Here is a 13,837-nt window from a genome sequence, read left to right on the forward strand (position 1 = left end):
TGTCCCTTGAATCCTGAACTAGAAATACTAGATGGAGACATGTCAGCCATTTCTGAAAGGCTGACATTTCCAGGCACACAGGGACACGTGTGCATGAGCACACACACACGCTCCACACAGACACTCACCCACAGGTAGGATTCCTCGCAGAGGTTCCTGGTGAAAGCCAGCTAACTGTCCAGGAATTGCAAGGCCCATTGGTCCCCACTAGATTGCCTGAGTTGGCATATTCTGTGCCCTGGGTCCTTAAGACCAGGGCCAGAGGCCCCCCTGAAGGCAGTGTTTTAAGTGCCCATCCCTGGGCAGGGCACGCAGTGATGTGTCAGCCTGGGCTGAGTGGACTTAGTCCACCTCAGCTGTCAGCAGGGCTCTGCTGAGGTACCCACCTCTGCAATTGGTTCTGACAGGAGCCTGTGAGGGCAGCCCCTGGGCTTGGGCTGTCAGTCCAACCGTTATGGGTAAGAGAGGCCTCTTACTCCCACTCCTCAGGCCAAGTGGCTGCATCTTTAGCCTCTCCCTCTACTGTCCTGACAACTTCCCAGACAGTGTTTTCCTCTCTATTCCACCCCACATCAGAAGAAGGGGCAATGGGTCCCAGCTGAGGGCAACGTAGCCACAGTTAAAAGGAGGCAAATGCCCCTGTGGGGCTGAGGCCAACTGAGCCTTGCTCAAGCATAGAGTCTCACTGGCAAGAGATAAAAAATTTCCAGTCATTGAAGCCATGGAGTAGGAGGAAGGGAGATTTTAAGGAGAGGACAAGTGGTAAAGGAGAAGGGTAATGATATAAAAACTGGAGACATTTTAGATATGGTGGACCCTCTGCTTCTGCAAGGGTCAACCAAAATATTTAAAAATTCCAGAAAATTCCAAAACCCAAAACTTAAAATTGCCTTATGCAGGCAACTATTCACATAGCATTCACATTGTATTTATAACTATTTACAAGGTATTATAAGTATTAGGTATTGTCAGTAGTCTAGAGATAATTTCAAGTATCCAAGAGAATGTGTGAGAATATATGCAAGCACTATGCTATTTTATATAAGGGACTTGAACATCAGAGGATTTGGGTGTCTGCAGGGGGTCCTTACCAATCCCCCTGTGTATTTAAAGGGCAACTGTATATTTAATATACAATACTGTGCCCTTTTCATATTTAGGGTTATTAGTTTAGGAACATGACAATACACTGAGGCTTTACAGAATATCACATCAGGTGCATTTAGACCAGGGTTTTCTCAGCCTCAGCACTACCGCCACACTGGATGATCTGGGGGGATCGGGATGGGGGTGGTTGTCTTGTGCAATGGAAGATGTTTAACAGCATCCCTGGCCTCTGGATGATGACAGCACCACCGTCACCCCCGTGATAATAACCAGTCATGTCTCCAGACACAGATGGCCCCCCAAGAGGCAAAATTGCCCCCTGCTCCTCTCCCCTCCAATTGAGAACCAGTGATTTCAAGTTGAACTTATAAATGCCCAGAACCAAATGGAAAAGAATTAAGAGAAATTATGTTTTTCTAGTACTTCTAATTATCCAGAGAAAAAGAAAGAAAGAAAGCCTTAGTGAAAGAGGAGATTTTCTGATTTGTTTCAGGGTTTTTATCCCCCTATTGTCCTTAGTAGTGTATTCATATATACTCCCACCTTTTCCAGAGATAGTTTAAGGAAGGCTTACAGAACTATATAGGGTAAATGAGAAATTATTAATCAAATGTGAAAGCAAACAAAAAAAAAAAGAGAGAGAGAGAGAAACAACAGAAGCAAGTTCAGGGGCGAGAGTGAAATACAACTACTCCGGGAGCTCGCTATTGATGGACCACACGTTCGTGCTTCCCCAGGGGCCCCATTTACAAAATTCAATGTCCAGAAAGCAAACACAAACTAACCATTCTTCGGATTATGTGAGGCAAAGAGGGGGGTTCACAGAGGAGACATCGGTGTGATATAATAAACAAGGTCCTTAACAACATTCCTGAGTAGCACAAGCACCAGCTTCACTGGCCCGGGTCTACTGCTGAGAGTACCTTCAGTATAGGCGCCACACAAGGCGTGGATTCAGAACAGGACACAAACCAGAACCATTCCCCGGGGGGCCAAATACCAGCTCTGCCAGGCTGCTCTGATCCACAGGACATTTCAGCTCTCTGGAGGCTTGACTCATTGCTTCTCTCCACTTAGTGTTTTATCGTTTAATTCCTGTTTTGAGTGGATTGTATATGCCAGGGGCTCAAAATTCAAAAAGTACAAAAGAATATACAGTGAACAATACATTTCTTTCCCACCCAGGCTCCCAATCCCCCTCTCCAGAAGCAACCAGTGTTCGCTTTTTGCTGTGTTTTTCCTGCATAGGAGGTGACAACGAGCTTGAAATGATGTGTTGTGACAACGTTGTCTGTTAAATACTGACCCGTCGCTCTCCAAAGACGTGGTGAGATAAGGGAAAGGTTCACACATGCTCTTTTGAAAATGAGAAATCATCCAAGGTTTACTTGAACAAATGCCATCATCATATCTGGGAGGAAAGGACAGAAACCACCCCCATCCCCTATCCCCACCCCGAGGCAGAATCATGACTCTCCCTAGAGAATTTAATCTGCTGGCCTTGAAATGTAGAGACAAATGAGTCACCGAGGGCCTGAACTCCTACTGCTTAGAGCCAGGACACAGTCACTTTGGAAATCAACGCATGGTAGATGCCAACGGATTGCCACCAGGAAAGCGATCCTCTCCCTGACCCACCATCTTGGAGGCATTTGGAAGTGTGCGGGTGGGAAAAGGATGTCTTATGGCTCTTGGCAAAGAAGCTAAAACTACTAAAACACATTTCATGCTCAGTTGTGTTTGACTCTGTGTGACACCATAGACTGTAGCCTGCCAGGCTCCTCTGTCCATGGGATTTCCCAGGCAAGAATTCTAGAGTGGGTTGCCATTCCCATTCTTCAGGGGATGAGAATACCTTCCTGATCCATGTATTGAACCCAGATCCCCCACATTGTGGGCAGATTCTATACCATCCGAGAGCCACCAGGGAAGCCTCAAGAATACTGGAGTGGATAGCTATTCAAGAATACTAGAGTGGGTAGCTGCTATTTCAAATCCTGAAAGATGATGCTGTGAAGGTGCTACACTCAAGATGCCAGCACATTTGGAAAACTCAGCAGTGGCCACAGGACTGGAAAAGGTCAGTTTTCATTCCAATCCCAAAGGAAGGCAATGCCAAAGATTGCTCAAACTACCGCACAATTGCACTCATCTCACACGCTAGTAAAGTAATGCTCAAAATTCTCCAAGCCAGACTTCAGCAATATGTGAACCGTGAACTTCCTGATGTTCAAGCTGGTTTTAGAAAAGGCAGAGGAACCAGAGATCAAATTGCCAACATCTGCTAGATCATGGAAAAAGCAAGAGAGTTCCAGAAAAGCATCTATTTCTGCTTTATTGACTATGCCAAAGCCTTTAACTGTGTGGATCACAATAAACTGTGGAAAATTCTGAAAGAGATGGAAATACTAGACCACCTGATCTGCCTCTTGAGAAATTTGTATGCAGGTCAGGAAGCAACAGTTAGAGCTGGCCAAGGAACAACAGACTGGTTCCACATAGGAAAAGGAGTTCGTCAAGGCTGTATATTGTCACCCTGTTTATTTAACTTATATGCAGAGTACATCATGAGAAACGCTGGACTGGAAGAGTGTCTTATGGCTCTGGGCAAAGAAGGGTTTACTGGTATTGACTAGGCAGGACACTGCTCAAGACCGCCCACACTGAGAAGGATCTGGCCTCAAATTCCATCAACTCCCCCAGAAAGAAGCCTGGGCTGGGACCCAACCCCAGTCTCAGCCCTGAAACATTCTCCGCAAATTCCCCCTGGAGCCCTTACTAGGAGCCACCTCACTCCCTGGCACACCCAGCGAGAGAAACAATTAGGGAATGCATACTGAGGTAATGGAATGACGCGTTGAGTGGCTTTTATTTATAAGCCAGTTTGAAGCTGGGGAACAATTACCCAAAAAAGTCCCTTTGGTTTGAGAATAGATGAGCTGTTGATTTTCTCTCTGGCCATGACTAGTTAGCTGAGTCAGTCATCTGGTCCAGACACTCCTGGATGGAGATAATAAAATTTGATCCCCTGAGTACAAAGGAATGTTGGCCAATCTGTTCTCTAAAGTGAGAACCATTCTTCCTCCTATCCAAGAGAAGAGGGTGGTTTATTAGGAAGCCTATTTTTACGTGGATGGTGGAGAGGGTTTCTTCAGGCTTATGGTTTTTACCTCGATCCAGGTGAGTATCTGTTGCCCCTGGTGGGTTTTTTTGTGTACACCCCTGACTTTCTTTCTTCATTCTTGCACTCATTTATTCCACAGTCATTTGCTGAGAGATATCTGCAGCAGCAACTGTGCTGTGAGGGTGAGATGAGATTAATCTGATAGAGTGCTTACCGAAGGCCAGGCACACAGAAGTGCTTGGGAGTCATTTGTTTTGTCAGCAGTATGGCCAAGTGCCAGATGCCAGCCTAGATCCAGAGATCAATAAGATAGATCTCTGTCCCCCCAGAAGCTCCCAGCTTCCTAGGGGGCAGCCCCACCCCTGGAAGCAAGCAAGCGTCCTGGGATGTGATGGGTGTGGTGCCGTGCTGGAGCCTCCTGGGTCTCCTACAAGGCCCCAGTTTCTAGAGGGGTGACCTCCTGCCTCTCTCTCATTTGGGGAACCCCAGCTTGAAGAACCCCACCCTGGCCACCCTTAGCTGATTGGCCAGCTCGTCCCTGCAGCCTCCCTGGATAGGATGAACAGGGCAGGCCAGGGTGAGGGAGGGAGTGTGTGTATTTACAGAATGTATTCCCATTTTTGGTTTTCTAGAAAGTCTGGGTAGCATGTGTACTGTGTTTAAAACAGGCTTTGGATTCAGATAAATGTGATCCGTGTAAGCTGAGTTTTGCCAAGTTTCATTTTCTTACAGTGGGGTGACAGCTATCTCACAAGGCTGCCATGAAGTTAAGAAGGAGCTGTAAAGCGCAGATCACACCGCTCACCCTACCGTAAGCATTAAGTGGCAGGTCTCCTAGAGTGTATTTTTTTCCCTGCCCTCAGATTACATCATTATAACTCCTTTCCTTTTCCAGCACTTTACAGTTTGCAGCATACTTTCTTTCTTTTTTAAGTCTATTGAATTTGTTACAGTTATTGTTTCTGTTTTATGTTTTGGCTTTTTGGCTACAAGACATGCGGGATCTTAGTTCCCCGACCAGGGATCAAACCCGACCCTCTGCACTGGAAGTGGGAGTCTTAACCCCTGGGCCACCAGGGAAGTCCCTGTAGAGTGCTTTCACTTATGTTTTCTCACCTGATCCTCAAATGACCCTGTGAGACAGGGCAAGTGTTCCTTCCCCAACTGACAGATGAAGAAACTGAGTCATTTAGCAACTATCACCTAATCAAGGGTGATCGAGGACAGGTTTCTCGGTCCCCATGTAGGAGACTGATGAGTTTGGAGGATTTTTTCTGGTGGTCTAATCATGAGATAAGAAAGAAGAATGGTTCATTCTGGGTGCGGGAGACACCAAACTGGCTCCCCTCAGCCCTGGGCTTCTCACAAGGGCAGCTGGGGGAGCCTGGCCCCTTCTCTGCCCTTCCCCAGCAGCACCCTATGAACTCCACTTGGCAGCCTGGGGGAGAGCTGGATGGTCACAGGGAAGATGGAACAGTCCCTGCAGTGGGCTGGGGAAGAGCAGAGCGCGCTGAGAGGTGAGGCCTGCTGGAGTGGAGCCGGCCTGGGCTGGGAGCCAGCCTGGACGAAGAAACTCTTCCAGGAACCACAGACTGTGGCTGCTGCTGAGGTGGCAGAGAAGGCACATCTGGCAAGGAATAACCATCAGTGGCTCGTTGGTCTAGGGGTATGATTCTCGCTTAGGGTGCGAGAGGTCCCGGGTTCAAATCCCGGACGAGCCCTACTTTTCCTGGATTTTTCTTTTTTTCCATTCTCTTTTCCCCACCACACACACAAGTATACACTGCCTGCCTTTTCTAAAGTTAGAAGCAGAGATGATGCAGTGGTGAGTGAATAAAGGACTCAGGACAAGCTGCCAGTCAATTTCCCCACTAGCCATGTCCTGTAGATAGCCCATTATTCCCACCGAGGCTCCAGTTGGAACCTGAGAAGGTTATAGAGCCAAAATGTTGCCTCCTGTCAGGCAGAAAGCCTCTCAGCCTCAGAGAAAGAGCAGGGGGTCAGGACTGAGGAGTGGGTCTGAGTTGGAGGTCAAGAAAAGGCAAACCCGCCATGCAAAATCCAAGCTATGAAATACACTGGCTTCAAAGTCCAAAAGCTAGGATCAAAGTTACAATTTGGAGTCTCAGCTTTCCTCTTGGTAAAATGGGAACAATAATATTCATTTCTCAAAGTTGGGAGGATTAAATCAGAAACTGTATGTGAAAGCCCTTTGCAAACTATAATGTACCTTACCGACAGGGATTATTAGGAATACTACTAAAGGTAAAGAGAATCTAGAAAGAAAATTCTGACAACATGACAGACTGAACTAACGTAGCTCTCCCTTCACCTAGTGTCCCCTAAAACACACACAGAAATATTGCATAAAACAGAATTTAAAAACTAAAGTATGAACAATTGCAAAATTGACTTTGAAATTTCCAGATATCAGAATTTAATAAGGAATACAAGGGACTTCCCTGGCAATCCAGTGGTTAAGATTCTGCTTCTAATTCTGCTTCTAATCCCTGGTCAGAGAACTAAGATCCCATATACTTCACTGTGTGGCCAAAAAGTGAAAGAAAAGAAAAAAGGAATACAAAACAAAGAAGGGAGAGGGGAAGAAGGAAAAGAGCTATCACAGGAGCCCATGGTTTATTTCAGACACAGATAACAGATATATTGCTTTCAGTTCTAGGCTATGTCCCCTCAGCCCAGGAGACACAAAGAGCCGGGACTGAACCTTCTACATTAAAGTTTAGAACATCGAAGATCTACCTTATCCATGGCAGGAAGACTAAAAATGGCACACTCTAGTTCAAGGAAGCAGAGAAAAAAGGGGAAGAAATATAAGTCAGCTCTGAGAAACTGAAGTCCAAGCCTGAGAAGATGCTTGTGTTGCCTCTGGGTTTATCTGCATGATGCTGAATCCTCAAGCCAAGAAATGCAATATAAATTGGTTTAGGAAAATCCCTAGGAATACCACAGGACTCCCTGGGAATACCACAGGAATCCCTAGGAATACCACACAGCCACAGAAAGCAGGAAAGAGCTCTCCAAGCATGTTTCATAACCCAAGGTATATCTCACTAAATAAATGGAAATCTCACTAAAAAGTGACAAGTCAAAAACACCTACTGAAAAAGAATTCATAATAAAATATTAAAAGCTAGACAAGAACGCAATCCATCATAAGGAAGAATTGGCAGACACAGCAGACAGGACAATTAACACACTAAGAATGGTGCATAATAGACAAATATGACAAGCAGTGTATAAGTTTTCTTAAAAGTGTTAAAGATGAAAGACAAGAAAATAAACAATAATGAAAATATTGCACTATGAAGAAAAGCAGCTCACTGAGGGAAAAAAAACAAAACTTTAGGAAATGAACGATACACCACTAAAGACTCAATGCATTAAACAGTAGACTTGACCCAGCTGGAAAGAGAATTGATGAACTGGAAGATGAGGCTGACGAAAGTGTTCAAAATAAGGGGGGAAAGGGGAAAGTAATGAGATACAAAATATGAAAGAATAGTTAAAAGACATGAGGAAAAGAACACTATATACATGTGTGTGTGTATATATATATATATATATATACACACACATATATATTATATACTCATAGACTTTTGGGCTTCTCTGATAGCTCAGTTAGTAAAGAATCTGCCTGCAATGCAGGAGACCCCAGTTTGATTCTTGGGTCAGGAAGATGCGCTGGAGAAAGGATAGGCTATCCACTCCAGTATTTCTGGGCTTCCTTGGTGGCTCAACTGGTAAAGAATCTGCCTACAATGCGGGAGACCTGGGTTTGATCCCTTAGTTGGGGAGATCCTCTGGAGAAGGGAAAGGCTACCCACTCCAGTATTCTGGCCTGGAGAATTCCATGGACTATACAGTCCATGGGGTCACAAACAGTAGGATATGACTGAGAAACTTTCACTTTCACTTTCAAAGACTTGCACTGAAATGCCACCAAAGGATATACTTCATAAGGAAGAGGACTGGGATAGGTCAGTTTTCATTCCAATCCCAAAGAAAGGCAATGCCAAAGAATGTTCAAACTACCACACAATTGCACTCATGTCACACACTAGTAAAGTAATGCTCAAATCCTCCAAGCCAGGCTTCAACAATATGTGAACTGTGAACTTCCAAATGTTCAAGCTGGATTTAGAAAAGGCAGAGGAACCAGAGATCAAATTGTCAACATCCGCTGGATCATCAAAAAAGCAAGAAAGTTCCAGAAAAATATCTACTTCTGCTTTATTGACTATGCCAAAGTTTTTGACTGTGTGGATCACAACAAACTGTGGAAAGCTCTTAAGAGTCCCTTGGACTGCCAGGAGATCCAACCAGTCCATCCTAAAGGAAATCAGTCGTGAGTATTCATTGGAAGGACTGATGCTGAAGCTGAAACTCCAATACTTTGGCCACCTGATGCCAAGAACTGACTCTTTGAAAAAGACCCTGATGCTGGGAAAGATTGAAGGCAGGAGGAGAAGGGGACAACAGAGGATGAGATGGTTGGATGGCATCACTGACATAATGGACGTGAATTTGAGCAAGCTCCGGGAGTTTGTGATGGACAGGGAAGCCTGGTGTGCTGCAGTCCATGGGGTCACAGAGTCGGACATGACATTGCAACTGATAAATGCAATGTACTGGTATATTATACATATAAAGTTTATATGTATATAAAGTTTCTTAAAAGAGAGAGGGTGAGGGAAATGTAATATTCCAATAGATAATGATCCATAATTTTCCAAAAAGAAGAAAGACATGGTTCTCAGGTTGAAACTGAGCTTATAAACAGATTGTCATGAAACTGCAGAATACTGAATAGAAAAATAAAAATCTTAAAAGCAAGCCTGTTCACCTAGAAGGACAATTATATTGGCAGTTGACTTCTTATTCACTGCAAAAGATTATAGAAAAAGTAGAATATCTTCAAAAGGCCAAGAGAAAACTGTCAGCCTAAAAATCTATGCCCACTAAATTGCCATTTGTGTTTTGAAATAAAAGATCTTTTAACACAAAGACTGAGAATGTTTGCCACTCAGAGACTTCTGAAATGCCACCAAAGGATACACTTCATAAGAAGGAAACTGAAATAAGAAGAAAGGCATGAAATGCAAGAAGGAATGATGAGCAAAGAGATTTATAAATATGTTCATCAATCTAAACAAGCACTGAAGCCCCTGCTGGTGGAATGTAAATTGGTCCTACTGCTTCATAGAACAATTTGGCAATACTTTGTAAAGTTTAAGGTGCATGTATCCTATGATCCACAAATTCTACTTCTAGGTATCTACCTTAGAGAAGTGCTTACATATATGCCAAAGAGGCACACACAGCACTGTTGATCACAGCATTGCTTATGATCTAGAATACTGAACATGCTCATTAGCAGAGGAATGGATAAATAAATTGTGGTATATTCAAACCATGAAACAGTATTCAGCAGTTAAAATTTATGAAGTGGCACTATATGAAACAGCATGAATGTTTGCATTTAAAAAAGAATACATTTGAATCAGTTCTAATGAGGTGGATGAAACTAGAGCCTATTATACAGAGTGAAGTAAGCCAGAAAGAAAAACACCAATACAGTATACTAACACATTATGTGGAATTTAGAAAGAAGGTAACGATAACCCTGAATGAGAGACAGCAAAAGAGACACAGATGTAGTGAACAGTCTTTTGGACTCTGTGGGAGAGGGTGAGGGTGGGATGATTTGGGAGAATGGCATTGAAACATGTATAATATCATATATGAAACGAATCGCCAGTCCAGGTTCGATGCATGATACAGGGTGCTCGGGGCTGGTGCACTGGGATGACCCAGAGGAATGGGATGGGGAGGGAGGATGGAGGGGGGTTCAGGATGGGGAACACATGTACACTCATGGCGGATTCAAGTCAATGTATGGCAAAACTAATACAATATTGTAAAGTAAAATAAATTAATTAAATTAAAAAAATAAATATATTTTTTAAAACACACAAACCAGTATTGTCTATTGTTTGTTGTTGTTCAGTCATTAAGTCATGTCTGACTCTTTGTGACCCCCATAAACTACAGCATGCCAGGCTTTCCTGTTCTTCACTATCTCCCGGAGTTTGCTCAAACTCATTTGAGTTAGTGATGCCATCCAACCATCTCATCCTCTGTCGCCCCCTTCTCTTCTTGCTCTCAATCTTTCCCAGCATCAGGGTCTTTTCAAATGAGTCATTTCTTCGCATCAAGTCCCAAAGTATTGAAGCTTCAGCATGAGTCCTTCCAATGAACACCCAGGACTGATCTCCTTTAGGATTGACTGGTTGGATCTCCTTGTTGTCCAAGGGACTCTCAAGAGTCTTCTCCAACACCACAGTTCAAAAGCAACAATTCTTCAGCGCTCAGCTTTCTTTATAGTCCAACTCTCACACCCATACATGACTACTGGAAAATTCATAGCTTTGACTAGATGGACCTTTGTCGGCAAAGTGATATCTCTACTTTTTAATATACTGCCTAGATTTGTCATTGGAGAAGGCAATGGTGACCTACTCCAGTACTCTTGCCTGGAAAATCCCATGGTCGGAGGAGCCTGGTTGGCTGCAGTCCATGGGGTCTCGAAGAGTTGGACACGACTGAATGACTTCACTTTCCCTTTTCACTTTCATGCATTGGAGAAGGAAATGGCAACCCACTTCAGTGTTCTTGCCTGGAGAATCCCAGGGACGGGGGAGCTGCCATCTATGGGGTCGTAGGCTGCCGTCTATGGGGCCGCACAGAGTCGGACACGACTGCAGCAGCAGCAGATTTGTCATAGATATTCTTCCAAGGAGCAAGTGTCTTTTAATTTTGTGGCTGCAATCACCATCTGCAGTGATTTTGGAGACCAAGAAAATGAAATCTGACACTGTTTCCACATTTCCCCCATCTATTTGCCATGAAGTGATGATAGGACCAGATGCCATGATCTTTGTTTTTTTGAATGTCGAGTTTTAAGCCAGCTTTTTCACTCTCCTCTTTCACCTTCATCAAGAAGCTCTTTAGTTCCTCTTCACTCTCTGCCATTAAAGTGATATCCCCTGCATACCTGAGGTTGTTGGTATTTCTCCTGTCAATCTTGACTCCAGCTTGTGATTCATCCATCCCGGCATTTCACATGATCTACTCTGCATATAAGTTAAATAACCAGAGTGACAATATGTTGTCCATTGTTTGTAAATACATATATTTAAGTAAATATATAATAGATGGGCTATCTGAATCAAATGTGTCAAGAAATGAACAGTTGTTAGATTTCAGTGGTAAGTGCATGGATATTTATTATGTTACTTTCTGTATTGTACTTTATGCATCTTTAAAAGATTTTCTTTTTTTTTTTCTTTTTAATGAAAGGATCTAGGTATTTAGAAATAAGGGTAAATGGGGATAAATGGCTGCATCAGTCTTCAGAGAGGATGATCTGCTGGGATGGGATTAGGAGGGAGGCTGAGTCCTGGGTCCAGGGATTATGAGGATTAATTCAGATCATCCCCCTAAGCTGATCACCTGGTTGGCATTCCCAGCACTCCAAGCCCTTCAGAGATGCATCCCTGGACCGCAGTCCACTTCCCCCCATACCTCCTGCCTCCTATCTCCACTCTCATGCTCAACCCAGTACTGTTCTGCTCAGGGATTACCCACATTTGGGTCCCTAGAATAGATTGGTTCAGGTGTCCCCTGAATACTCCTCAAATCAAGGGTAAATGATGACCTGCACCCAGGAGCCAAGGAGAGATTAGTCCTAATACTCAGGATCAGAGCTCCCTGAGGAGAGCCTGGACCCTTGGATGTTATAGTTGACAACTGCCTTCCCAGTCCCTCCCTCTATTAGCCAAGAGGTCAGCAGTCAAGGTCTGCTAACTGACCCTGCTGGTCAGTCAGAACCAGAAGGAGCTGGGCTGGTGCAGAACAAAGAGTCACTCTGCTTCCAGCATTAGACTCTGTCATTTCTGGGAACCCTGTGCCCTTCATCTTCCTGATGCCAACCCCTTCCACCATCCCTGACAAGCACTCTGCTCCCCAAGTTTTGACAAACCTAAAGTCTACAGCAGTCCCTCTGGAAGGGGTCTGGGTGGACTTGCCCAGCAGTCTTTCCCCACAGCTGGATCACATTAACCACAAGGTCCGGAGTGGAGCCCTATCCCCCAGGGAGCACAAGAAACATCTTGATCTGTGCTCACCATCTCTCTGAGCACATACTGAGCTGGGAGTATGAGAGGGAGGAAGAAAGGTGAGGAGAGGAGGCAGGGTGTGGAGGGAGGGAAAGAGAGACAGAGGCTGAGAGGCAACATTATTGTCAACAGGCAACACTGAACTCCTTGAGTGTGAGATCATATACTAAATGATAAGCAGAATATACAGATGTGAAGTTGGGAGATTTACCTTTACTCATTCATTCTACGTGTAAGAGAATTTGTCAGATGCTAGAGATACACAGAAGACCTTGGTAGCTTCCCAGTCTTCAAGAAAATGGGCAGACAGAAAATTAAAAACCTGACCATGACAACCCTGAGTGACTGGCACTGCCCTAGAAAGAAAGGAGGATAGGGTGTGTATAATGGGGTGGGAGGGGGCGTTAGGAAGGGCTGCCTAGAGATGACTCCCTGCTGAGTGTTGAAGGATAAGTAGGGGATGTCCAGGTGAAGAAAGGTTCTCCCCTGAAGAATATGGAGGGCTCGTGAACCTGGGAGCCTGTGGCGGTGACAAAGACAATATATGCCAAAGACCTTGCGAGTGGATGGGCGAGAGAAGGGACTGGTGTGTGTCCCTGGCTTAGGAATCTCCCAGTGCTTTTCTGGATGTCCTGGGACGCCCCAGTTCTCAAGTGTACCAATATTTTTCCTAGCTAAGACCTTCAGAGATGTGAGAACAATTGCTTCTTCAAGACCTGGCCCCTGGTAGACGTTCCTTGAATGAATGATGAAGTTAAGTGAAATAAGCCCGCGGAAGTTTCACATCTCCCATTTTTAAGAGTGTAAATCAGCAGTGCCCACCCTGAACAGGCTATGCGTGCAGGATGAGTGGGGGTCATGCTCGCAGCCCACCGGGAGTAGGGCTCGTAGGAAGGCAAGCGGTGGAGAAAGGCGGCCTTCGGACACTAAGGACTGTGTAGGGCCACGGAGCCGCCGCTCCTAAGAGGGTCCCTGCTTCTGGCTTGGTGAGGGGCGCACTCAAGGACAACAGAAGGATCAGGGCCCCGAGTTCACGTATCCTGGCCTCAGTTTCCCCGCTCCTGCCCTCACGCAATTCTGAGGCTGGGGAGGGTGGCCGGGGTCCGCGCCGACTGCGGAGCTGGGGGGCGCGCCCTGCGCCGTAGGGAGCCAGAGGAGTGGAAAAGCATTCGCGTGTTTTCAGGAAACAGGCCGGGAGGATCCGTCCATGCTTTTGGTTTTCCTGCCTCATCACCGAGCGAGACGGGATCCTGGCACACGGAGCAGAGGGGGTCCCCCCGCGCAGCCGACTCCTGGCTGCTCGCACTCTCCTCGCGGGTCTCCTCCCATCGCCCGCTAGCTCGGCCTCGGGGAACTCGGGAGCTGCGGCGGCCGACCGGCTTCCGGGCGGCGGCGGGGGCGGTGT

At 45.4% G+C, this 13,837-nt stretch overlaps 1 long non-coding RNA gene and 1 other non-coding gene across 2 annotated transcripts; both read left to right on the forward strand.

Moving 5' to 3' along the window:
• The first annotated feature begins 4,242 nt into the window (after positions 1 to 4,242).
• On the forward strand, positions 4,243 to 7,293 carry LOC129658633 (uncharacterized). Its single transcript, XR_008717467.1, has 3 exons — positions 4,243 to 4,287; positions 4,964 to 5,042; positions 6,906 to 7,293. It is a non-coding gene; the product is annotated as an uncharacterized LOC129658633 (long non-coding RNA).
• TRNAP-AGG (transfer RNA proline (anticodon AGG)) lies at positions 5,881 to 5,952 on the forward strand. The gene has a single exon. It is a non-coding gene; the product is annotated as a tRNA-Pro (tRNA).
• Positions 7,294 to 13,837: the final 6,544 nt, after the last annotated feature.

Source organism: Bubalus kerabau, chromosome 8 (assembly GCF_029407905.1).
Source record: "Bubalus kerabau isolate K-KA32 ecotype Philippines breed swamp buffalo chromosome 8, PCC_UOA_SB_1v2, whole genome shotgun sequence".
Lineage (NCBI taxonomy): Eukaryota > Metazoa > Chordata > Mammalia > Artiodactyla > Bovidae > Bubalus > Bubalus kerabau.